General features: G+C 38.2%; 1 protein-coding gene across 1 annotated transcript in view; it reads left to right on the forward strand.

Moving 5' to 3' along the window:
* Positions 1 to 27,397, forward strand: part of LOC124163505 (regulating synaptic membrane exocytosis protein 1) — a 444,545-nt gene that overhangs the window by 37,571 nt on the left and 379,577 nt on the right. The window contains exon 2 of the mRNA XM_046540458.1: positions 24,569 to 24,774. The gene's annotated coding sequence lies outside the window, so the exon portion shown is untranslated. The remainder of the gene's footprint in view (positions 1 to 24,568; positions 24,775 to 27,397) is intronic.

Consider the following 27,397-nt stretch of genomic DNA (forward strand, 5'->3'; position numbering starts at 1 on the left):
TGACGGGTGGGTTTTCTCAGCTTACCGTGCCGGCTGACGGAAGAGCGGCAGCTACTCTTGATACCCCAAGGGTCTCTAGAAAATAAAAGAGGTTTGGGTGTCGCAAAGGTTTTGCGAAGGGAACTTAGGGTGAGGAATTAATGCTGCCAAGGGGTTCCGCTCCAGGGGAGGCAGTTTTGGAGGTAAAAACTTTTCTCTCAGCGTGAGAGGAGTCTGGGATTTGGAAGTTTCCATACAAGCACCCAAAGATATGGGGTTTGGGGAGAAATGGAAGAGAAGGGTGGGGGAATGAAAGGCCCAGAGAGGATGGAGAAAGAGCCGACGAACGGTCGGGTTATTTGTGACGTGTTGGAGAAGAATTTGCTGGATGTCTGAGTGGAGAGTCAGATGTTGTGTGTAGTAGGTGGTCATTCGTCAAGGGGTTTAAAGGTCGCAATTGAGGTGTCGAGGCTTTGTCAGTAAAGAGGCTTACTACACTAGATTTCCTATGGTTTTGTGGCATGGGAGGGATTTCTCGAGGGTCCGAACAAGTAGTAGGAGTCCTGGAGTATGGGGAAAGGACTACGGACGATGAGCACTCCGGACGTATTTCTATTTTTTTATTTATTCATTCGAGGGGACGAGAGCTCTTTCTGTTGGAAGTGGGTTGACAAGCGGTCTTAAGGGAGATGTGGGGAATGGTCTTTGGGATATCTCTGTGAGATAGGGCCCAGTCTTGCGGAGGTCGTCGGGATGTCTTGCGGACGTCATAGCGCTGAGTTGTGGGAAATGGTGGATCAGGGTTGGGACTTCAGCACGTTTGGACCCAGTTTAAATGGATATCTTCTGCTCAAGAAGCACATGTTTACCCGATGGAAAAATATTATTTTGGCATCCCTATTTGAGATATCAAGAGAAAGTGAAAGAACCAATTAGGAAGAAAAAATGGGTTTTTCCTCTTAACCTATACATTTCTTCTTTGCTTTACTCTTTTTCTATATTTGATCTTTAAGATCTCTCTTCATCCACTGTTATATTCTACTACCTCAGTTAAGCTTATATGTGTTGTTTGAATACTCAATAAAACAATTTCTTTATCTAAGTTTCCAGGCTTATTTTTGGAATTTTTCAAGCGAATAAGAGTGCCTAATTGCAATAGTTTAAATAATTCGGCTTACCTTCTACGACGCCTTATTCTCTTATTTCTTCTCTCAACTTTTGAAAATAAAGCAGTTCTTGGACGCATGTATACCGCTCATTTTACTGTGGAAATTTTGAGTTACTTACAAACAATCATCTCAAACATGTGATAGGTATAGCTGGAGAAACATAGAGAATGTAAAATATGTGAAATTGACTGATTGAAGTTAATTGCCAGGTAAGGACCAAGGAAAGACATGTTGATATCTGCATTTCTTCAGGGTTTTCTTCCGCGTCAACTTGTTTATAGATAACAGTTTCGCTGGCTATCCTGCCAGCGTCTTCAGGTCGAAGGAAACTGTTGTCTATAAAAAGCTGACGCGGAAGAAAACCCTGAAGAAATGCAGAGATCAGGCCATTGCCGTAGAAACCTACGTTCTAACATCGTCCGAACGAAATTTTATTTCGTGAAGTGGATAGTGGAGTAATCTTTGGTAGAAAATATCATGACATACTTAAAAACTCTTACCAAGTTTTCAAATATTCCACACAGGAAAACTCATTTGCTTTGACGGGGGCTCCAAGCGGGACCTCCCTTATTCGTTGCCTTGGTGTTGCCTTTCCGCCAATTATGATGCATCGCTAACGCCAAAAATTCTGTCCCTTGGTACTGTATAGCATAACCGGTAGCATAAAGTATCTTTTCCTGCAAGGTTGAGGCAAAATTCACTAAAAAAGGTATAGTAAAGCTTGTCAACATTAATGGCTAATTCCTCAATCGTCGACGCGATTATGCCGAAATGTTCACTTAATATTTAGCAATGGAATAATTTGTTAACAATTAATTTATTGCCTATTTACGACCCATCAGTAGTTTAATAAAAAACAACCCTCAAATGTTGGTGATAAATGAACGTTTTTCGTTAATTTGGCCAAAACTCCGCTGAAAATTTGCTGCACAGAATTGAATAGTTTGCGGTTATTCCTTTAATAACCCATATCAAACGCTTCCGTTGTAGTTTGTATTAATGGAATGTAAATTTCTATACTTGCTTCATCACTGTTGTTGTTCTTGTATAAAAAATTCTGCTTTGTTATTTTCTAGCAAAGCCGAGGGTTTTCTCGATAAGAGACTGGGGTGAGACGCGGGCCTTCCGCTCTCTGGAGGCGTGAGCTCCTTCCTGGTGTTAAATGGGTTCGCGTACGGGTGAAGACACATGGCGAGCCGGATGGCCAAGCGGGGGTTCTGCGTTTTCTCCACGTGGGCGGCGGCGAAAGCAGGCGTTGGAGGTGAAATTGGAAAGATGGGAGTGAAGGATGGAGGTAGCGTCGTTTGGAAAAATGAAGGCTACCTCCAAGTAAGCAAGTAGAGAGTGGTATGCAGAGGTGATTATTGCTGGAGGAGTCATAGAGGTATCGCAGTCAGAGAATTTTTAATCTTTTATCAAAAGTTCTTTATTTTTACTTTAAGCAAGGATAGTTTATTTTGTAGGAAAACGGATACAGTAGTAAGGACATCAGGACGCGAATTGCATTAGCAAAGGAGGTGTTCATGAACAGAAAGGAGCTTCTGAGAGAATCGTTATGTAAGATTTTAAAGTAAAGGTTAGTTAAGAGTTTGTTCTGGAGTGTAGCTCTCTACGATGCGAAAACGTGGACACTAAGAGGACGAGAGAAGATTGGAGGCTTACGTAAGGAATGGAAAAGGTGAAATAGACTGAGAGAAGGGGAGACGACGAAGTGCTAGACATGATGGGCGAGGAGAGGCAGCTTTTAGATACGGATTAGACAGAAGGTATGGATGGAGGGAGTACTTAGCGAGGAGGGGATACGGAAAACGGTGTTGAGAGTAGAATATAGCACGTAAACCGAGGGAGGGAAAGGAGGAGAATATGATTTTTAGGTAGATTCAAAAGGAGTAAGCCTTACGGTGAATTGAAGAAGACAGTGCTGGAAGGAAAGGGAGGCTTCCAGATTACTTTTTTAGTACTCCATGAATACCTACCTAAATCGGTAGAATACTATGATAATAATAATATGGATATTCTGTGGATGAGTCTTTGCTTTCGTAATGCCATAAATTATGCATTGTAGTTTACCATGTTTCCAGAGGATTTATTGAAGATATCAAAGTTTCTATCTCATGTTTTGCCAGAGATATTTTTTGATAATCGCGTAAATAGTTGATATAAAAATCCTTGTGCAGGATTTAAGTGTGCGATAAATATTATGCGGAGAGGTTTGCGGATATGCACCACGTGTTTCCATCTTCTTGATGACTATTTCATCGCCATTTCAGCTGGCTTCTTCAGGTCACTGAAGTCAATCTCTCCAGTGGCCTGAAGAATACAGATGCATTACAGGAGAAACTGTCGTCTACGAAAATGGACACACGCGGTGAATATCCCGTAAAACTCTCCTATGAATCAGCTGTACTAAAATCATCTACCTGTTCTGTTTGTAAGAAATCCATGTTAAAATGTCTTGATTAAGCCTTGAGCGGGCGCGTGGCGTACTTTGTCCACGATATATGCATTTATATGATAGCACTCGATTTTTTTAAAATTCATCTCTGTTTCTAGAAATTAGTTAATGCTTATAGGTGATACAGATATAAAGGTACACATGTGGTACAAGGGGTACTCGGCCAGCCGCGCGGCGTAATTCAAACGCTACGGGTGTTGGGTTCCTCTTGCCGATCTAAAAAAAATTCTGCAATACTTTGTGCTTTAAAACTCACGCTTTAGACAGTCAAAATGATATTGTAAGAATACACGAGGCCATTTAAGAAAATCAAAGCACGAGATACGGGGCCGGTCCCGCGGTGTACTTTATGCGCCACGGGACCGACCGATCATAAAAATTATCTACAATACTTTGAGCTTTGAAAACTCGCACTATAGACAGTCAAGGTACTTTGTAAGAATACGCGAGACGATTCCAGACCGATGTACGCACAATGTTGAAATCCTTGGTTTTCGAATATTGGCGAAGTTTGTTCACCAGCGCGCCCGCCCGAGGGTTAAATACGCATAATAAATGTGTGTTTTACTCGATTTTAAATCAAGATCTTATTCCAGGGTCGGTTCAATTTATACTTTCTGCATTAATGTTTCTAAAGGTTTAATTGAATTAAATCTGATATAGGATCGGTTCAGATAATAAGTTCTTTATAACTGTATTCCAGGTAAGGGAGAAAGCTGTTGATGGGTTGTGAAATGAAATATCCTTATCTCAAGACAAAAGAATAAATGAGTTCAAAATAGAATAGAAGCCGAGAATGCAAAAGATGCGGGCGAGGAGTATGCTACAGAATGGGTTATAACAGTTTTATTCCCCGTTTTCAAAGAGAAAAAGGGGATTATTATTAAAATAAAAAGAACAGTGGAGAGATTAAAAAAATGCAGCACGGCAAACCATTTGTCGAGGATGGGGAAACGTCAGAGTTGAGAGGACAAAAGAGTTTTTCTGCGGAGGGCAGGAGGGAAGATGATAAGAAGATCAAGATAAGCGAGAAGTTAAGGTTGAGGTGGGCAAGCATGGGCTGGGGGAAGTGGAAAAAAAGAACTCGACGCGAAAAGGTTAGTGGCGGACGGCCGTTATACTGACGAGAGGGGCTGGGAGCTTTTTTATTTTTTCTCCCTCCTCCAGGGGGCTGGCTTTCCGAGGAATATGTAGGGCAACGGAGGAATTATTACAGCGTGTTCAAACGCCGTGGTTTTCCTAGGATGTGAAGGAGGAAAGTGGGGTGCCAAAAGTAATAAGGCTCGAGTTGGGGAATTACACCGTGTGGTGTTCACATCTCGAGTAAGGGAGAGAGAGAGAGAAATTTTTGGGAGGGAAATGACCGCAAGGAAGTAAGCGGTGGGGGTCGAGCTCTCGGCTGGGAAATCGTTGTGCTGGGTCGAGAAAAATGAGCTCTTGTTTTCCACACCTTTTGAAGACAGCTTCTGCGGATTCAAGCGTGGTTTCAATGACTCTGCTGCATTTTTTTGTGCCCATAACAGGTTGCCGAATGCGAGGAAATTAAAAAAAAGTGTATGTGTGCTCCGCTACGTTGGGAGTAGTTGGCACTTTCCTGCTTTTCACACGAGAATAAATTTCCCAGCGATCCACTTTCTTGCTTTGCCATGTGGTGGTGATATCTCTTTCCTTACTTGGAGAAGTCAAGGTTTGCATGTCGTGGAGATAGCCACTTTTTCTCACGGCAGTGAGAAGGTTACATGAAAACGTGAAGAAAGTTGTATATCAAGGAGACGTGGCAGGAAAACGTGGATTAAATTTGGTCAAAATTAAAATAATGAAGAGCAATGTTTTTGTAATAAGATGGTGGTTCCGTTTTTAGGGTTTTCTTATCGTTAAGTACTGGTTATGAACTGATATATAAGGAACCTTCTACATATTTTACGGCTCAGTTTCTTGAGTCTTTTTAAGCAATTTAAGAATGATAAGGCATAGAGATAAAACATTGCTCAATATTTTTCCTTTGGATTTATAATTTCTGCTTTTGAATTTTAGCGTATATTTGGTTGATAAATCTAATTGTAAAGTTTCTTTGTATCGTGTGTATAAATGTCATTCTTGGTTATTTGTCATGTGAAGGATAAACATTTTAATTTCATAAACTTTCTCCAGTTGGGATTCAAGGTTCTAAACTGTCTTACTAGAATATAGGTATTCATCTTATAGATGCGTTGTAAGGGAATTAAAACAAGATAGTGAAAGTAGTTATTCTATGATTAAAATACATACTTGCGCGTTTTAGTCATGCTATTCCAATTGATAGGGAAATCTTAACATATTTGAATAGTTATTTGGAAAATTTCAAATAACTATACTCTCTATGTAGACATTTTCCAGTAGAAAATGAAATTGGCAAGTATTATATTTAAACCATAGGAATGACCTCTTGTAAAAAATTTAATGATCTATTCCGTTCAAATGCCATTTATTATTTCAAATTATTTTTCACTTTTAAAATGCAATTATAGTGTATTCATCAGTGATGTTTGACTCAAAAGGGCATGAAAAACGTTTTAATTATCCCTCTAGTGAGTGCCCATGGTGGTTCATTGCATAGTAATTTAATGAATAATATTTTTTTTACCTCGTGTATTTCAAATTGCTGATTGGTTGGTAACGTATGCACGTGACGAGATAATCATTCTTTTATTTTTATTATTAATATAAACTCACAAATTTTCAATTCGCACATATCCTCGACTCAATTTAACTCTGCAGAAGTGAATTATTCCTGAGAATGAATCGTATAGAATTTTAAATTAGAAGCGCCCGCCTCTCTCCCGGTAGTGTATGGAATTCAATCACTGGTCTCATCCTTCGCGTCGTGCCGCGTCCAAGTAAAAGAGGTTGACAGCGTGAGTAATGATGTAGTCGCTTCCGGGCACACACTGCCTCCACCCGTATTGGTGGATTATGTTTGGATAGGCTAGGCGTCGACGGGGAAATAGCCTATAAGCGCATCGATCCATAAGGTCCTTCGAGGGTGGTGGAAAATCGACTTCTGGTAATGCCCCTGATAACGAAGTCTGATAACGTGCAACTCTGCCCCCGCAACGTTTATGAATTTCAGGATTAGCAATTTCTACGATGGATTATTAGTCCCTCGACCCTTGACGATAGATATAAAACCATCTTAATCTCTCCAGGCAAATTAGAAATCCCCTAAACCTAAACAGCTCTTTCAACTCATGGGGAGGGCGATGTCTCGTCTATTGAGGGTAAATTAATATTTCCAGTTGAAGTGACGGCTAACCCTTCTCGCACGGGTCTCTCGACTGCCGCTTTCAGTGTGATGAAGTCCCACTTTTAAGGCCCAAGGTTGAATATATAAAAGTCCAACGCCTACTCGTGCCTAATAACGGCGTCATATGCTCGTACTCGGCACACAACGCTGTCACACCCGGTGGACACTCATGCAATCTGTAGCCATGACAACTGGAGCACAATAATGGCACACGGACGCATATATATAAGGCCGTACCTTGTCGCACTCTACAAGGTTCGTTAGAGCTCCATTATGCCCATGTTTACGGCATAATTTGGGCTTTTTTGTCCCAGCCTTGCTTGACATTCATTAGCTGTGGTGACATGCGTTATAAATATTACATTTGTGAATGTGCTAATTAATGCATTGGCCTCATACGCGGGTTTGTGGAGACGAATTTTAAACTAATAAATGTGGTTTAAAGTTTAAACTTAAGGGGATAAAAATGGACATTTTAAGTTTAAGTTAAATCTAAGTTCAGTCATTTGTAAGGGCCTATTGGACCAGGGCTGGTTTAATAAGAAATATTTAAATAGGTGGTAACTAAAAAAATTACATACACAATTTAGGAAAAGTTAGCGTGCTTGAATGATGATCTGTCCAAATTTCTGTAGACTCCTCCAATAGTCGCAAGTAACGGAAGGAAAACTAATCCATTAGCTAATAGAATATTTGGTCCTATAGAAAGAGGATATAAAGCGCCCAAACAATATTGAAATAAAAGATAGTTTCACTTTTTTTACAATCATTCCATGTGTACGAAATGCTTCGGCTTACAGAGCCATCATCTGGTAAGAAACATCGGCAGAAGTTGTGGCTCTGTAGTAGATAGTTGCACTTATTCCTTGTACCAGATGATGACTCTGTGTGAAGCGCGTCCTAGGTAATAATGATTGTAGTAAGGTACTGCTATCATTTATGTCAATTTGTCAAACATCCGCTATATCAAGCCTTTATCGGTTGATCTTCGTTGTAACCGCTTCTTTGGCTGATTCAAGCAGCGAAATACTGAGAAAAATTTAGTAATAATGCGACCAAAGCCAGTACTAGAATACTTAGAGGGACTTAAACGGTCATTTCCCTTACAAGTTTTCGTGCGGGGCTGTAAGGAATATTTTCTTCGTATTTTGGGACGAGAGAAACTAATTTGCATTACGTAATTACCTGGGTTATTCGCAGTAATGGCTACTTAGCTGAGGCATCATTTCAACTGATACTATCAAGCAAGATGTGGGAGGGCAGCTTCCTTATCTGCTCCCGAGGGATAAGCGTCACCTACCCGGGCGGCAGCCTTATGCTGCGGGCGAGAATTCGGGGAAGCCGAATATCGATATTAGCCGCGTGAGCCTTCCGGCTCGGCGACCCGTCATTTGTCCCACTTTCGTGATAATGCCTGAAATATACGACTTAGTACGCAGTCACGCGTACGGGAGAAAGGTATCTACTCTTTTGAGTGAATTTACCGATATTGTCCGGGATTTTAACTCAAAGAAGTAAATAAATTTTTTTATTTATACATATTTATTCCTGGATCATGAAAGCAGAAATAAAATCATATTCCATGACTAGGGAATATGGCAATGATCTCCCGATCTCCGGTTAGGTATGCTGTCCGCTGAGTCATAATCCAAAAACCATAGGTACCGGCCAAACGGTAGTTATGAGTTCGAAACCCGGGTAAACCAATTAATTTTTTCATGAAAATTTTCAACTTAATTGTAAATACCAACACTTGAGTTGGAGAAAAAGAGTCTCCCTTTTCGCCAGTTTATATAGGTTCATTGTGATTTTTTACAAATTAGTTTCAGTCTTTTCAACCGGCGAACAATATGGGTGAAAATCTCAGACAGGGTTTAAACCTTCATCTCTTGTTTCTACCTTTGAACGAGTCACTATCCCGTTGTCTTCAGGTATTCAGGGATAAATATTGAAAAAATAAACAATTTTTTTTTTATTTGGGTAAAGACGCCTTTGAGCAAAACGTCAATTACAGCTCGAATAATACCAAACATTCATTAAAAATTGTATAATTAAATACATTATGTGTGCTAAGAAGTACAATAATCGAATAAATACTCGGATAATAAGAGTTATATTTCAATTTCTCCAAAGCAAAAAAGACGCTAACCAATATTAGAATATCTTCAGGACAGAAAAAAAAAGTTTTCTTTTTAACAATAGTTATTCACAGAATTATTAGTTGAATACGTGATAAAAACCATTCTATTTGAGTGAATACAAGTTTTGCTATTCTTTAATCCCTTGGGTTCATTGTTTAGTAAGTATTACAAAAATACAAACGCTCCTCTGTTCGTAGTAGTGTTTTTACTTGTAATTTTCCCCGGATCAGTTTAGTCTTTTTCTCCGCGTCTCTTGACCGGTCGGCACCTCTGAATTTGATAAAATTTTTCCACGCTCTGCTATTACTATAGCTGGTTTCTATGCTTATTGTATTTCCGCAGCTCTTATTGGCGAGAGGTATTATATCTCTGTCTGTCACCAGTGCCGCATCGCTCTCTAAGTGGAGAAATTTTGGCACTTGTGGCTGTTTTTCGGATATGAATGGTGATAAGAAGGGGGAGAGAGAAATTTAGAGGAAGAGGCATATTCAAAGCTGCCAAATAAAAACTGAATTCAGAAAAATGGATGAGAAGAAAAGTGTGGAGGGGGCTGATGACAACCCATGTAATTTTATACGAATTCAAATCTACGTTATTCACATCTATTGCATATCTGGAACCCAGTGGCATAGTGGGTTTTCCGGGTACAAGCTCCCATTGAGCCTTCTAAATTCTAAGCTTTTACGTCATCCTATTTGTATACTTCATTTTAATAAATGCTCGTAGAAAATTACTGTTTCTGAATTCTATAAATCGTATTTTCAGAATCAAAAATCCCAAAATTTTCGGTGGGGACCCGCGGACCCTCTTTGCCCTGGGATTTTTTTCATACACCCCGGAACGTTCCCAAAATCTCCGGTAAACCTCCCTAGTTCAAAATCCTGACTAAGTCACTGCATATGCCTACAGGGTTGTCATAAAAGAGGGTGCGGTTTTGAACATGGTTTAAAAGATAACTGAATAACTCTCAGTTTTCATTTTCATATTCTTCGAATTGGTTGTCTCAATAAGATTAATAAATAATTTTCAGAATGTGCCCCCTTTGCCATTCGGAAAAAAGAAAACCGGTTTAGAAATTTGCTTATATTAACGTTCAGCTCCCAACGAAATTCGAGAAAAGGACCACGAATTAAAATCCCACCCGACGGATGGAGTTCTTTACTTGAATTTTTACCATAGATTTTTATCAACTCACATTCTTTTATAATAACCCTGACTTTCTCATAAACACCTTCTTCCTCCGTATTTTAAATCTACTGTGGTAGAATCTTTTATTCAGTGGCTGTGCTCTTTTTTTTACTAATAAGGCAGCAATAACTACAAATTGCATATTGTTGGAATTGATTTTTTGTAGATTAAAAATCTCTCTCTCTCTTTGAGTCATCCACACTTGACTACCACACTTTCGCTCCACATATGCTGAGACTTCGCTGGATCTACCTGTTGTGCGCTCAGCAGGTGCAGCAGTTTCACTAGAGTAGTTCCGCGAGAGTAAATTGCGCGCCAGTGAGCACAGTGTCTAGACTAAGTCTCGCTAGAGCAGTCGAACTCTGAAGTTCTCTTGAACCAGCTTAAGACAGGTGTTAAAATGACGTATGTTTTCCGCTCGGCTGGTTGTGGTGGACATAATTTAAAATAGACCGCATGAAATTCAATAAATTTCTTGCGGAAGTCAAAAATTTAATTTTGATAAGGTGAAAAGTACCCTAAAACTTGTTCCTCGTAAAAACTTGTTTCGTAATGCACCTGTATATGCCCCAAAGAATATTTCCAGGAACTTTTGCGGTGGTATCTTCAGCAGTTTGGACAACTCGTTGATCAGTGAATCAGTCAATCAGAACACGTTGCTTTATGTAGGAGGTACTTGTTAGAGAAATCTATGATTCATCAAGCGTGTAATGGGATGGCTTTCGAATGAATAAATGAGTTGCTATTTCGCGTTTGTCCGGCCACACCTTGAATACGCAGCGATGCTATGGGACCCAAAGACTTATAAGCGAACCCAATGAAATACAAATGAAAACTGTGCGATTCATCTAAAAGTAATTGGATCAAACAGCAAGCATGTAAGCATATTGCACGCATTTGGCTTGGAGCCAGTGGAGACTCGAAGGCTAGATGCTAGGCTTACAATTACGAGGCATATTCATAAATTAAGAGCCGTTTGGTTACAGGAAAAAAATATTATCACATGAAACACATTCTGATTGCACTTTTAGTTAGCTACATTTGAAGTGTGCTTCTTTACGGAAAAGAGGCACGGGCCATGACAGATGCAGAGAAATCAAGTTTAGAAGCCTTCGAAAAAGGGCCATTTGGTTTACAGGAAAAAAATATTATCACATGAAACACATTCTGATTGCACTTTTAGTTAGCTACATTTGAAGTGTGCTTCTTTACGGAAAAGAGGCACGGGCCATGACAGATGCAGAGAAATCAAGTTTAGAAGCCTTCGAAAAAGGGCCATTTGGTTTGCAGGAAAAAATATTATCACATGAAACACATTCTGATTGCACTTTTAGTTCGCTACATTTGAAGTGTGCTTCTTTACGGAAAAGAGGCACGGGCCATGACAGATGCAGAGAAATCAAGTTTAGAAGCCTTCGAAAAAGGGCCATTTGGTTTGCAGGAAAAAATATTCTCACATGAAACACATTCTGATGGCACTTTTAGTTAGATACATTTGAAGTGTGGTTCTTTACGGAAAAGAGGCACGGAGCATGACAGATGCAGAGAAATCAAATTAATCAATCAAGCCTTCGAAAAAGGGCCATTTGGTTTACAGGAAAAAATATACTCACGTGAAACACATTTGTTGGCAATTTTAGTTAGCTATAAACCTACTTCACTTCTCTACATAATCGCCGTTCATTTCTAAGCATTTTTTTTTCCGCTGCACCAGCTTCCTTAACCCCTCTGCTTAGGAGCTCGCCGCCTGACAGTTTTAGTATTTGAGAATTCCATTCCTGAGCTCCTCTTTGGTTTCGGAACGTTGTCCATCGAGCCAATGTTTCAAGTCGGTTTCACGGCACCGTTATCTAACTTTTCCTTCACTCATAACTGTACGTCCATAAACTAAGCATGACTCCCGATGAATTTTAGCAGCCGACAATCCTTTTCTGTGCAAGAATTGAATTGCAGAATGCACTTCAGAGCTGGTGGGATCAACGATTGTCGCGGGCATTGTTATTTGCATACACGGACAAGCAAACGCTTCTGAAACGAAATAAATGCTGCTTAAGCTCCCAAATGAATCATTAGATGGTGCTGCAGGAGTGAAACTATGTTTCGAAGCACCATTATATAAATATAAGGCAACGGCCCTTATTTCATGAATATGCGTCTTAGATTTCTTTTAAAAATAATAATCAGTGCTTTTAACAGTCGCACACAGTAAATCAAATTAGAACCCCACTATTTTTCTAGGTCCAACAGCAGCAATAAGTTAAGAAAGAAGTTTTGTAGGATGGATATGTGTAGGAATTGAAAGATATGAGAATAATTCACAGTTTATGTTTTTTCTAATTTTTGGAATTTATTGTCTCGAAAAGTTCTATAAACAAATTTCAATATTTGCGCCCGTTGCCACTAGATTTAAGAGAAAGCCGGTGTTCATCGTACGTTAACGTACAGCTCCTAAGGGAAGGCGACAGGGGGACTACGGATTAACGTCCCATCCGACGGACAGTAATGGATAGATGTGACTCAGTACTCGTTTCTCCTTCTCTTCTTTTTTGTTAGCAAGTGGTGTTTCTTTTCAATGAACGGAGGCTTTTTAAGAGTATCATTTTCTGCTTGATTAACGTTAGCTTCAAATGAGAAAATCATTTGATCGAGTTTTTCAATCTTTTATCTGATCTGATGTATGCTATTGCTTTATTAACCCGGTAACGCCTGAATCAAAAAGTTTCTGCGATTTTTGTGGTGATCATGTATCTAAATTTCAATGAAATTCGGAGTCATTAAGTGCAACATTTATTCTTTTACCACTAATAATTACGCCTTGTGGTAAGTTACCACTTATAGCGGTACCATGTGGTAGCGTTAAAAGTTTTTGCAACATTACATCCCAAATATTAGGCTCACATCAAATAAGCATACTTTATATGAGATCTAAATGTTATAACAACCATCATTTCATAACAAAACTTCTTTATTAACAGTACATCAGGCGTAAGTAATTTATTTAATATATTCTTATCAATTCAAAACTCTCAAAAACCCTAATAAATTACAATGAAAGACAAAAAAGTTACGTTTAGCACTGCACTACCAGCCGGTACCATTTGGTACCGCTAGGCGTTAGCGGGTTAACTACTGACAGTGTGGGGAATGGGATGTAAATATTGGAAAGAAAACGAGGGACTGAAGTATAACTATAAAAATATGGTCAGCGTGAGTTCAATGGTTCCATGTTCTTCAATAATTTGTATATGTAACTTTTGGGTAGGTTTATGGCTAGAACTACTTATAGTTGAATTTGTAGTGGTGAGGAATCATATGTTATGCCGACCAACATGGTTTTCAGCATTAACTGATCAAACGTTTTTAATACAATCCACAAAGACATCAATCACAAAATAAATTTTACGATATCTCACAGAATTCGAAGCTTTTACGTATTTCTAACAAAGTGTGTTGACACGTAGTTTAATATTCAAGTTTATTATCGACATTTAAAGTATTTTCGGACATTATGTATTAATATATAATGTGAATTGATTCCAATAAGCAGACTAATATCAACGAAAATGAACTGGAAGATTTAGATCAGTCAATATTTTCAATGCTTTACTTTAAATTTGACAGAATTCCTTCTTAAGCAACAGAGAAAAAGGGTGAAGGTGTCTCAGATATATCCAATGACCAATAAAATAGAGAAAAGGTTTTTTTTAATTTGTTCACAATCTATATAAAAATTTGGATTTATAGTTCCATTCTTTTTTATTCATGATTTCGGTGTAGTATATAGCCGTTTTCTTAGTTTTCTTCACCGAGCACTGTTTTAGTGATTTCCAGACAGTAGACAATGGCTCCGGGGAGCGTAACTCTCTCGAGATCTTAAACCTCATTCGGTGACTCGGGGGTAGAAGTTACTTCCGCTGCAATAAAAAGTATCCACGTCGTAAATCTAAAACTAACGTCTTAAAAATGGGAAGGATTTATGATAAGTGCAAAGTCTTGTGAAGAATTATTGCGTACCACGCATCTGTGCCTTTTAGGGCATATCTGACAGCGTAGTGGCAGTTTGTAACAACAATATTGTCGTGAACACATTGAGATTAAAGGCCTTTTGAAGAGATGCTATTTAGCTGGATCATTCGGGGAATTATGATTCTTATTCCCTGAAGCATAAATTTAGCTCAAGGTGGGCAAATAAGGGTAATTTTTTTGTATGTTCCTTTATAATTGTGACAGTGGAATGAAAAATTAGTCACTCATAGGTATCAATGTGTGGAAGCATGAATTGTTCAAAAATTTCGCTTGAAAATTTATTAATTGGTGGAAATGAAATACTTTATCACTGTTATTCTTATATTGGCAATTGTAAAAGCAGTATTTCAAAACTTTAACAGGCATAACTTTCCTTGCATTGATCGACTCGTCGTTGTTCTTTATGCAGGGTAAATTTTCCCATAGGGAAGTAAAATATTTATGATTGTGATAACTATAATATTTGTAAAATACATGAATGATTTTTGAGAAAAATTATGGTGATACATAATTGCCAAATACATTAACTTCAGCCAATATCCATCTAACATAGATTTACATGTAGATGCGTTTTTCCAGGGCAAGAGGTTAAAGATGATCGTCATTTAATGTTTCACTGTATCTCGGTATCAACGTCCGTACAACGCCTCATTCAATGCAGTTATTTATTGTTTGTTTATTACGAATTAGCAGATGTATCAAACTAAGTGTATATTAAATCTAATTCATCGAGTTTAGAAATATTGTACTCCATATGGCAATACAAAATATAATAACTAAATGAGGAATTTGGGATAAGTTTCATAGGTTCAAATAGGGAATTTATGGCTACTCAAACTACTATTCAATATTTTGATATCAAAAATGCTGTATACCTCTTATTCAACCAAAAAGTATTTCTAGGGTTGCTGGTATAGTTATTCGGGATGTTTTGGGATGAAAAACTAGGGAATGCCTTGTGATTATAGCACCAGTGTAGCATATAATAACTGAAATTGCATACCACGGAGGATGTAATATTATGATGCTGCAATTATGTTATTTATGTGTAATATTTCTAAACCTGCCGCGTGAACGGCGGTGAAATATACAAGAATTGCCATGAGAAAAAATTCCCCTGGACCGGGAATCGAACCACGGACCTTTGGCTTTCCGGGCCACTGCGCAGACCACTACGCTATCCAGGTTCTTTAATTCTCATGGCAATTACACCGAGGCTCATGGTACTAGGTGTTAGGCCCTCGCGGTCCATCAAGGATGGCAACGCGAGGGAGAAAGGACTTCCAAGAAGCCACAACCGGTTGAGAGCCTCAAACCTGCGCTAAAGCCGCGCAAAGCGGTATGTGTAATATTTCTAAACCTGCCGCGTGAACGGCGGTGAAATATACAAGAATTGCCATGAGAAAAAATTCCCCTGGACCGGGAATCGAACCACGGACCTTTGGCTTTCCGGGCCACTGCGCAGACCACTACGCTATCCAGGTTCTTTAATTCTCATGGCAATTATACCGAGGCTCATGGTACTAGGTGTTAGGCCCTCGCGGTCCATCAAGGATGGCAACGCGAGGGAGAAAGGACTTCCAAGAAGCCACAACCTTACATGGCATGGCCTTACACCTAGTACCATGAGCCTCGGTATAATTGCCATGAGAATTAAAGAACCTGGATAGCGTAGTGGTCTGCGCAGTGGCCCGGAAAGCCAAAGGTCCGTGGTTCGATTCCCGGTCCAGGGGAATTTTTTCTCATGGCAATTCTTGTATATTTCACCGCCGTTCACGCGGCAGGTTTAGAAATATTACACATACCGCTTTGCGCGGCTTTAGCGCAGGTTTGAGGCTCTCAACCGGTTGTGGCTTCTTGGAAGTCCTTTCTCCCTCGCGTTGCCATCCTTGATGGACCGCGAGGGCCTAACACCTAGTACCATGAGCCTCGGTATAATTGCCATGAGAATTAAAGAACCTGGATAGCGTAGTGGTCTGCGCAGTGGCCCGGAAAGCCAAAGGTCCGTGGTTCGATTCCCGGTCCAGGGGAATTTTTTCTCATGGCAATTCTTGTATATTTCACCGCCGTTCACGCGGCAGGTTTAGAAATATTACACATACCGCTTTGCGCGGCTTTAGCGCAGGTTTGAGGCTCTCAACCGGTTGTGGCTTCTTGGAAGTCCTTTCTCCCTCGCGTTGCCATCCTTGATGGACCGCGAGGGCCTAACACCTAGTACCATGAGCCTCGGTGTAATTGCCATGAGAATTAAAGAACCTGGATAGCGTAGTGGTCTGCGCAGTGGCCCGGAAAGCCAAAGGTCCGTGGTTCGATTCCCGGTCCAGGGGAATTTTTTCTCATGGCAATTCTTGTATATGTTATTTATGTTTCCGTGCTCACAGAGCTGTGGACACTGATGTTTGATAAAGACGGATTTGAGGCAATTATTGTGTATTTAACCATATAATATTGTTTATCATGCATATATGTGCTGTGAGAAGGTTTTCGGATGTAAACGTTTGAGAAACATGCGACCTCTTGCATGCGACACAATGAAATTGGCGCAGAAATATTTATTCGGTGAAGTAATTAATATAAGGGAATACTCAAAGCGAATTGAATGAATTAGATTTTAAATAGTTAGGTTTAGGAGGGGCTTGAGATTTAGCGGCTATGTGAGGCTTAGAATTTGTGAAATCAACACGAAAATAATTTATATTTAACTGTAGACCTCCTGCCACACGCCTATCTAGGTAGCTTGCTGATTATAATGTTGATTTATATCTTGGTTCAATCTGAGCTGAGATGAGGAATCCTACTTAACTTGTATCTATTCCGTAGTTATTTCATAATATCCAATAGAGTGGAATACTGATTTGTTCTATACAAGGACATTAACCCTTTCTAACCCAGAGGTACATCGGGGAAAAATCAAATTTCAAGTTTTTTCATCTCGGAAGCTTGGAAATTTCGCACTCAATCATTATTATTGTGGGAGGTATTTTATTTCGTAATTAAGCTTTACACCACAAAGTAATACGTAGTTTAGATATTTCTGAAATAGAGCTGAAAATTGATACATTTTTGATGTTGCTTAGAAGCAACATTGGGTTATAATGGGTTAAGTAACTATTAGTGGCATAGCCAGGGGTGAGGTCCGAGGGTCCGGACCCCCTCCCCCCCCCCCGAAAAGTAAAAGCACAATTACTTTGCTTCAGAAAACATGTAAAAATATGAAAAAATCATGAATTTACGAAAGATTTGTTTTCAAAAATCAAGTTTTTTCGATTATGAAAAGTTTTCTAACTAGTTTAAAACCCTTTACTTAGTACCCTGTTTTTTTTTATTTACCCCCTTGGTTTTGAAAACCCCCCCGAACAAAATTTTTGGCTAAGCCACTGAAATGAGTGGTGTAGTTTTTAACACGGTTTAAGGTATAACAATGAATTATTGTTTGTTTTTCGAATTTGTCGTCTCAAAGATTTTTTAAATAATTATTAAATTTCAATATGTGTCCCTTTAGTCGCTCGCAAGAGAGGAACCCGGAGTCGAAAATAGTCTACTCGTAATGAAAGGCACCAATGTGACCACGGCTTAACATCCCATCCGATGGACGGAGTGCTGTACTTAAAGTGCCCTTCTCAAGGACTCCGAGATCGGATCTGTTATCCTCAGAAAAACCACTGCCACCCTGTCCCTACTATCTTCGTCCGAATTAATGAAACCACTCCATTCCTTTATTATTACCGTGTATAATAACAATCAACTGTAAATAAAATTTTTGAACAAGCACATTGTAATATGGAGGTGTTATTTCTGCATGGAAATGGCAGTTTGGGAAAGTGAAGAAGATTGAAAGAATGAAAAAAAGGAAATAAGGAAGAAAAAGGGTAACGGAGGGTACACAGCTCCATTCCTCTTGCAGCCCAATGCGAATGCACGTACCCTGACAAAAAACCCTTTCGTATTGTTTTTACTCCCACGGAACCCCTGGTGTACCTTAACAGAGGATATTCTTAGATCATCTGGACCGGCGTGCTGAAGGTCTTATTTTGAGTATGGTAACCCTGTATTTTGGAAACACTTATGACTTAGATTAGCAGTTTCCAGCTTTTTTCCTCCTGTACCCTTCTATATGTATATAACTAATATTGTTCCCCCAAAAATGTAACGTTGACATTTTATTACGTAATTTTTCCAAGGGTAGGTGACTTTTTTAGTTATAAATAATTGCATGCTTAGAAACTTTGTTTTAAATACCAAATAAAATATGTATACATATTTGCTGGTTAAGACTTACGGCACGCCACTGTTGCCAGGCTACTGTTAGCGTCCGCCTTTAGCGATTATTTTTGGCGTACCCTTGACAGGCTCGTTGCATAACCCCGAAGGGATACGCTTACTACCGGGTGGGAACCGATGACCTAGATCATCACAAAGTCAAATTACACAGTAACCAGTGGGAAAAATATTCAGGCCTAGTATTTGGTCACTAGTTAGGGAACAACTTTCTCCCCTTCGCGAAGATCGAGGAAGGGATTGTTTTTGTGTATCCCCGGCTGTTTTGTAGGGGAGTGTCGTTTGGAACCACAGATAAAGAGAGAGTTCGGCGAAGTGGAAACCGTTCCGATCTGGATGAAATTCTGCGTGAGGAATTGGTTTTTTCCGTCGTCTCCCTCAATGCAACCCACTCCTCGCGTCCTCAGAACACATCACTTCCCACATACTATTCCTCTTTCCCACCCCTTCAACTCGCAGTCCCCACTTTGGCCCATTTACCAACTCTGGATGGGGGAACCCATTAAAACCTTTCAATCCGCCGTTCCAGCCTCAAAAATCGGAAACGTTGAAACAACATCACGAGAACGAAAGCATGTGTTCGGGTAAGGCGTATTCGTATTAAAAGAGAAAAGTAACAGAAAACAAAACAGATGAAGTTGGATGGGATGGCTGTGGCATTTTAGCGAAAATGCTGAATTTTTCATTTTGTGTCTCCTTACGATACTGGATACATAGGTAGTGATTGTTTAGACATACAATGATGAAACTTGCGTTGCTAATGATAGGATTAATGAATCAACAGTAGTTATTTTATTTGTGTTTAACCTAGAGGTAGGGGGTTGGATGGGATTGCTGTGGTATTTTAGTGAAAATTCTGAATTTTTCATTTTGTGACTCCTTGGTAATTTGGGTGAATATTTTCGCGATACTGCACTTTTAGTGATAGCTTAGAGATATGGTGATAGCATTCACGTTGCTTGTGTTAGTTTTAAGGAGTCAACTGCAGTGTTTTTATTCGTGTTTAACTTTGTGTTGGGAGCTCGGATGGAATAGCTGTGGCATTTTTAGTTTAAAAGCTGAATATTTCATTTTGTGACTCCTTGGAAGTCAGATGATAACTTTCGCGATACTGCACTTTTAGTGATAGTTTTGACGTATGATGATAGCATTCGCGTCACTTGTGTTTGGATAAAGTAGTTAACTGTAGTGTTTTTATTAGTGTTTAACTTATATTTAGGAGCTTGGGTGGGATGGCTGTGGTATTTTTGTTAAAGTTTTGAAGTTTTCATTTTTTGACTCCATGCTGCGTTGGATGACTTTGTCGCGATACCGCCTCAATAGTGATATTTAGACGTATAAAATTGGATTTTCTTTGCTTAAGTTAGGCGAAAGGGGTTTACGCAAAAGTTTTTATATCTGTTCAACATGGAAATTATTTTGAACCCGTTTACAACGAATCAAATCTTTGTTTGAGGAGCTGTGATAATGGTAAACGTTACTGAATATTCGTCATTACCTTGCCGATTAAAATTGTTTGATGGAAAATGATTGGTTTATTTTCCTCGAACCCCCCTTATTGCTTCGGTGTCGCCTTCTCATGATAGATAATGGTTAAATTTTTGGATGCCTCATTATTTGGGTTCCGACCCGCTATTCTCATATTACGGGTTATAGACCAGTGATCTACGTATTTGGCATCAAAACAATTCCTCAAAACAAGATCACTTCTATAGCGATTTTTCAGATGGTTCCAACGGCCTCAGATTGTGGTCAATTCACCAAATAGCCCGAAAACCAATCCATTTGCCCACTCTGGCGGTATATCACATTAAAACCTTTCGGACTGCTGATCCACATAATCGATATTAGGGAAGCCAAAAGAGGGGACGAGAAGGAAACAAGGCATGCCTTAGTGAATGGTGCGGGGGAAGGAACGAAAGAAAAGGATGGAAAAAGTAAGAGAAAAGAAGATGTGTTTGCCTCAGGCTTTATTACGGTCAATCACTCAGTCGAGAAATCGTAATTCATTGAATGAATTGGGTAGATGGAAGGGAAAGATTAGTTACGACGAGTGCAAAACTTACTCAAACCGCCATTTTTTCATGAGCCAAAAAATAAGAACACGCTAAATTTGCCACCCTCTTTTCATGAGTTGGTGACCTCATTAGAATTTAGGGTCATGTATGCTTTCGAGAGGAACTTTTCACTGAGGGAAATTATCGCTTACAAGAGTGTAAACAGGGAAGAATAATGCACAAAGTCAAGGAAACTCATTCCCCTACTCATCTACGTTCGGTAGTTCGTGACATCATCAACTTATCTGCAGAATGGTTAAGGTCGTCGATTTATGGCTGAGAATAGTTCCAAAAGTAGGCGATGGACCTAGAAACGGAAGAATATGTGTAATTTAAATTTAAGAACACTATCGAAATCAATAATATGATAAAATTTGAGCACGAGAACTTCGAAGATCAGCCCTGCATTTCTCTTTTTTCCTTTGTAGCTTTGTGGGGTTGCCAATCGGGAGTTTTCCGGGTCTCCAAACCGCGGCACCGGAAAAACCGCGATCGCGTGTGTGGTTGACGCGCCAAAAGCTTTCTTCCTGAAAACCTGTCATTTTCTCTCTGCCGAGGCTGGAGGGAAGGGACTAATGGAACGCCGCGCCTCGGTAGCTTACGTTAAATCCACATCAGTGGCGCGTTGTAACTCAGCTGTGAAGAATTTCGCCCGAATACCCACCCACAGCTGCGAAATTCACGGCTTTTCAGATGCAGCTTTATCATGGGAAACAGTATATCCTATTGATCGTGTTCAAATTGTTACCAGCAGCACTATGAGATCGATTTATCAAATTTTATGAAACTATTTACTAGCCAATATTGTAACCAGCTCAGAAATTCATCAAATCCGAAAACTTTTGTCTTTTGAGAATTTAATTTAATTTTCTAATTAAAACGCTGCATATAAAATTGAGAAATGTGGAAATACTGTGCAAAAGGCTATAGAATGTTACGAATTCCGATGATTTCTCGCGGCATGATAAGACTTGAAGCTTAGCAGAGGGTTTTTTAGGCTGGAGCGCTGTGAAACAAACAAAAAGAAATGGAATGGTTGAATTTCTTTGGCACATAGATTTAAGTTTCTTGCAGTAATAGTGAAATAGCTATTTTGTGTATGCCAAGGTATAATTTCATATATATATTATTATATATTCAAAGTATAATAATAAGGTATAATTTCACTTTTTTCCTTACTCCCAGTTGTACCAATAAAATTTGCTGAACATACCTTTGCTAAAATTATATTTGCTACCAGCTTCCAGCCACTTCCAATTGTATTGCACGATTTATAGTATAAATATGTATTTTTACCCTAATAGGGAATGGGGAATCTATTTTTGCATAAAACCCTGAACACCGTTATGACGCGAATCATGAAGTCGGACTTTATGGCCGCGTTGCTAAATATTGCTCCCATATTCGTATCTTTTGTACATGCTTTGGTAGATATTGGAAATAGACCCTTAGTCTGTTGTTTTTTACAGAAGAGATGCCCGTGCATTCTTGTCACTCAGGCGCTATGCGAGTGAGAAGAGGATAATAGTCCACAAGAACGCGCATGATAAAACGTACATTTTTTTAAAAGTCGCGGAGTAAGTAGTAATACTCATCTTCTCCATTTGACAATTGAGTGAGCATGTCGCTCATGCATTAGCCGTTCCGCAAGAATATATTTTAATCGTGTGAGAGTTTTTATCAGTGATGAATGTTTTTTTTTGACCAGTTAAAATTTTATGATATTATTTTTAATGCATTGGAAAATGATTCCAGCTTTTACTCCCATTTAAGAGTTTGGATAATTGATTTTAATTTTGCCCTGAACCGGGTTATTTATTTATATTATGGTTTTTATATATCTATGGAAAATGAAATTTTCAATTTTCCTGAAGCAGCATGCACAAATAGTGATCAGATAGATTATAAAAAATTGTCTTCAAAATACAAAATAGACTTGGCTGTCGATCAGGAAGTCTTGCAAAATGACAGAAACTCATAACTTATTCAAGAATATCTACATGTCTTACTTTCTACTTGTTTCTTGTTTTATCTAACGTTTTAACGTCAATTTTGAGTAGGTACTTATTCCACATACTCTACAGGGCCCTAAAATGAAAGACTATGATCCGTGCTTTAGCTACATTTCAACATTTTAGCATAAGAGTTTGCGTTATGAGGAAAAAGCTTGACTTATTTATAAAAAACATAGAAATTGCAAGAAAATTGGAGTGGCAATAATGTTTTCATAAATTAAAAATTAAATTGTTGGCATCAGGTTTAAATATATGTTTTTACTAAATCAGTGAAAAACAAAAATTCAAAATAAAATCCTGGGAGGGGAAAATAATTATACTCAATTTGTAATTTTATATTTATTCCAATAATAATTGAAATTTAATGATTCAAATACAAATTTTAATGAATTAAAAAAAATGTGGCACTCAACGATTCTGTGTAATTCCAGAAGCGGTAATTTAATTCCTTTTTCTCGGTTAACTTCTTGTCTTCTTTGTCAATTGATGTAGCAGTCATTTTTTAATCTTCCTGTAAAATATGTCAACGATCAAATTGAAGATTTTTTTAATCAAAATAATTCTTCATCCAACCTTTTTTTTCCTGGTGGTTCATATTAGTGCAATGAAGGATTAAATATTTTTGTAATAACTGGGAATTGTAGAATTACCATTTTTCATTATTCTATAATGCTTTGTATTATTTACCCTATCGCATAATGTTTTTTTGCGAAAAAACTTATTTGGATGGCTCTTTCATCACGAAAAGCGGTATTTCTTACAATACCACACATTCTCCTTTCAAACGCACGGTCCTTTGCGTGATGTGGAAGTGGTACGCTTTTAAGGGGCCATATAGCGTTTTGATTTTTTATCGTGCAGAAATATAGAACTTCGTGTTTCTTCGCGTGTTTCGTTCTAAAATAATTTTAAATTTTGAATCACAAGATCAAAATGATATTACATTTTTTTATTTGAATTTATTTGAATATTTAAACTGCTCAAGATACATTTAAATTCTGGAGTATTTATGCCTTCATTGTTCATCCAGAGAGGTCTACACAACTTTTTTAAATCTGGCAATTTTTGTATTAACATCTCAAATTTTTCATTTTCTGTGCATAACCTTAGCATTTGAAAGTAAATTAGTTTTTAATTTTTTTATTAATTAACGTTGTACCACAACCATTAGATAATATTCTTTATAATATGTCGAGAGATTTCAACTTTTTATAAAAGTTTTGGATCAAAATTTAGTTTTTTTAGCTTTTTCTAATTCCAAGAATATTTTCCCGATTTCGAATTCGGATAAATGTTCCTAGAGGAGGTATTTCAGATTTATTAGTTCTCGTAATTAGATCATAAAGTGCTAATTGATATCTGTCCATATTTCTAAAAAAAAGGCACCTATTGATCAAGACATCATTTATAAGATATATTGTTCCTGACCCGTGGAGCTGAAAACTAGATCACTCGCATGAAAGCAACTTGTCATGATAGATTGGAGTGAGTGACATGTAGCGCAATATTTCATTTTCTCGAAAACAGTCAGAAATTTTATCGAAAATCCCGCCTTCAGTGTCGTCTGCAGAGCAAAAATTTGTTAAGTAGGAACAATGTAGATATTTTTTTTAATATTTGCGGAAATACTCTTGATAATGTGATGCCAAGAAAGGTGTTATAAAACGTTTTCAAATAAAGGTAGATTGGGAGTATGTAATTCTTATGCGTTATGTAAGAAAGTTAGTTATCTATGTGTAAATTACTGAAAATTCGCAATCGAATGCAATTTTTAAGAAAAAAACCACTGAATTAAACGAAATAAATTTATTTTTGTGTATGTTAGCACCAGTCATGTTTTAAACAGTGTATGATGGTAGCCCCAAAACTATTCCACAAAAGGATACCCATATATTCCACAAATATTGCAGGGTTTTTTCGATGTAATGTATTTGAATATGAGTGGAATAAAATTATATTATTATTATTTATTTTCAGAATTCTGCTTGGTAGCCCCGCGGGTAGAGCCCATCTACTAACAGGAGGGTCCTGCTTTCATGTCCAAGTGAAGCCTCATACAAGAATCTTCGCGGAAATTATGTGGCTTCATACCCAACAAATGAGAATATAGCACATCCTTGGCTTAGTCCGGTGTGAGCTCTACCTTCAGCCATCATCCACGTCTCGAGTTAAATCCCGAGTTTGTGAGTATTATTAACTTTTTACAAGTCGTTTATAAAATAGGAAAAATGTAATAAGAATATACGAAATATCTTTTACGCATAAATATTTGCTTGCGATATCCGTACAAATAATAATGGATGTCGATTGATATCACTTGACTTTGATGCCATTTTACCTGCCACAATTTGGCCATATCAATTATTTTTTTTTTTTAGAAGAAAGGTTTTTATTTTAATATTTTGTAACTCCCCGCCAGGAACCCCAAAGGCCCCCTCTGCTGGTCCGTTTACCAATCACTGGGTTCAGTCTTATATATCTTTATCTTTTTTGAACATTCTTGACAAATTGTTGATAAAGGTAAAATTGTGGGGTTGGATATTTTTATTGGATGGAGGAATAAATTCAGTGATGATGACATAATATGGTCATTTGAATTCAATGGTGGATCATATTTATTGCGTTGAGTTCATAAGAAATACTGTTGCACTTAAGATTAGTTTTTCATTAAATGCATACTAAGTTAATGATATGTAAATCGGCCGGACTACGTCTGCTAGGGCAAGTTATTTTCTTGTACAAATGTTCAAAATTTTTGGAACCAAGCTTTACAAGCCTAACGGTATTAGAAACCTAATCATCCAATGATCTATTAAGCAATCTGAGCATACAGGAATAATCTGCCAGTCAATTTTCTTTCCAAAGCACCTTCACAACCCTACTCTCCTTTTGCATCAATGCTGTGAGTACCAAAATCCGTATAGAAAGTAACATAAAAACCGAAGTTTAAGTTGTAAATAAAAGCTTCATAATTGGATAGTCCATCTCTTTTGATTACCTATTCTACCCGATTTCTCTTTTTGGAGAGATTATCGAACCTTTACTGTACGAAATACATATACCATCAGGTAAATATTACTCCAGTTTCTCCATGTACGATGGATATTAATTGAGTCAGGAAATTAAACTTGCCAAGTAGATGATTAGAATTTACACCAAAGTGTAATAAAATGTTCATGGATGGATAATATCTATCTTTCAATTTTCCTCTATTGCTGAATCTTCAATCAAGGCGAAAAGTCGAAGTTCTACTATGCTTTTTGATGATACTTATAGTTTAAACCTACCCAAGATTAAGTATTCCTTGCGATTTGAATGACATTTTCCTACAGTTCCCATTATGTTTTCCTCGATCCGTTTAGCTAATCCTGGCCCAATCCGGATGGGTTGTCTTCAGCTGACTGGTGGAGCCGTCTGGTAGTGAGTTTGAGAATTTAATTTCTTACGAAATTTCAACCTTGGAGTGATGTGCTTGCCCTTCGTATCCCTTTCGTCTCCTTTTTCCTCCCAAAGCGATCCTATCAGCACGTGCGTCTAGTTGTGGGTGGTGGCAAGACCAGCATCTGGCGGCGTTCATCTCAACTAACTTGCCGCCAACTTTCGCAGCCCACCTGTATCGTGATCATCAACTTTTCACTCTCTCAAGAGCACCTCTAAACTACCCTTCAACAAGCGAGTCCATATGGTGAAAAACTAACATTTATCGGTGAAAGTTGGCTCTATATTAATGTGTAGGATCATCAAAAATCTAGGAGCTATGCCCCTATATACTGACGTGTACACAGAGACATGCCGATAGATTACCTCATTTTAACTAGCTATATGTGTACTTTCAGATGGATCGTTTATACAGAATAATTCTTACAAACAGGAATAATATTATTGGCAGTTGCGATAACCCTAAACTAGCATCTAGCAGTGAAAAGATTTTTTAATATTAGTGTCCTCTAAATAACGATCGTTACTTTTGACACAATTTCAACACAGTGAATAGAAAGCGCCCATACTTGTGACATTCACGAGGGAAGGTACCCTATTGTCACCATCAAATCGCGTTAAAACTTCACACTGTGATGGAAAATGAAATTTTAAGAGGCACACACATTTGAGGTACGCCCACTCCGCTTCATTCTCCGAAATACTTTCGATTGAAAGTACAAGCAAAACGCTCAGATCCATGTAACCCGCGGTGCAACGATAGGGTGGTATAATAGCAATTTAGCTCTTTCCGAGTTCTTCCTTGAGCAGATTAGAAGAGTCTCCGTTACCGTGAATTGGCCATTGCCATTAAATCACTATGCGTACTAATAGTTGCATTCCGTATTCAAATATATCTTTGAAAATGGATATTGTTAATAGCTGTAGCTAGAGCTCTAAAGTTTATAAAGCTAAATTTTGATCGCAAAGGTAATAAAAATAAAGTATGTTCAGATTGCGCACTTATTTTACTCATTCCGACTTCATAGTACTTTAATTCAAACGCCATTAGAGTTTTAAAACCATAATGATACAAGCTCATGATATGAGCTTTAGCATGCGTCTAAAAATTGTCTCGATGTTATATTTTTTTTAACATATTTTCTCTTGCGCCCGTAATGCCAACTCACTTTTTTGCGAATCATGATCTCTTTTGAGAATAAAACGGCAACCTGTTGCAGTGGTATGGACTTGAATCATTATTTGCTTGTTCTTGTTAAAAAAAATAAGAACTTGTCATTTATAAACAATGAGGGAAAGGTATTCCATCACTCACTACCATAGCTTTAATTCTGCTCTATCCAGCGTGTTGTGCAAAAGAGCCAAAAA

Source organism: Ischnura elegans, chromosome 8 (genome assembly GCF_921293095.1).
Source record: "Ischnura elegans chromosome 8, ioIscEleg1.1, whole genome shotgun sequence".
Classification (NCBI taxonomy): domain Eukaryota; kingdom Metazoa; phylum Arthropoda; class Insecta; order Odonata; family Coenagrionidae; genus Ischnura; species Ischnura elegans.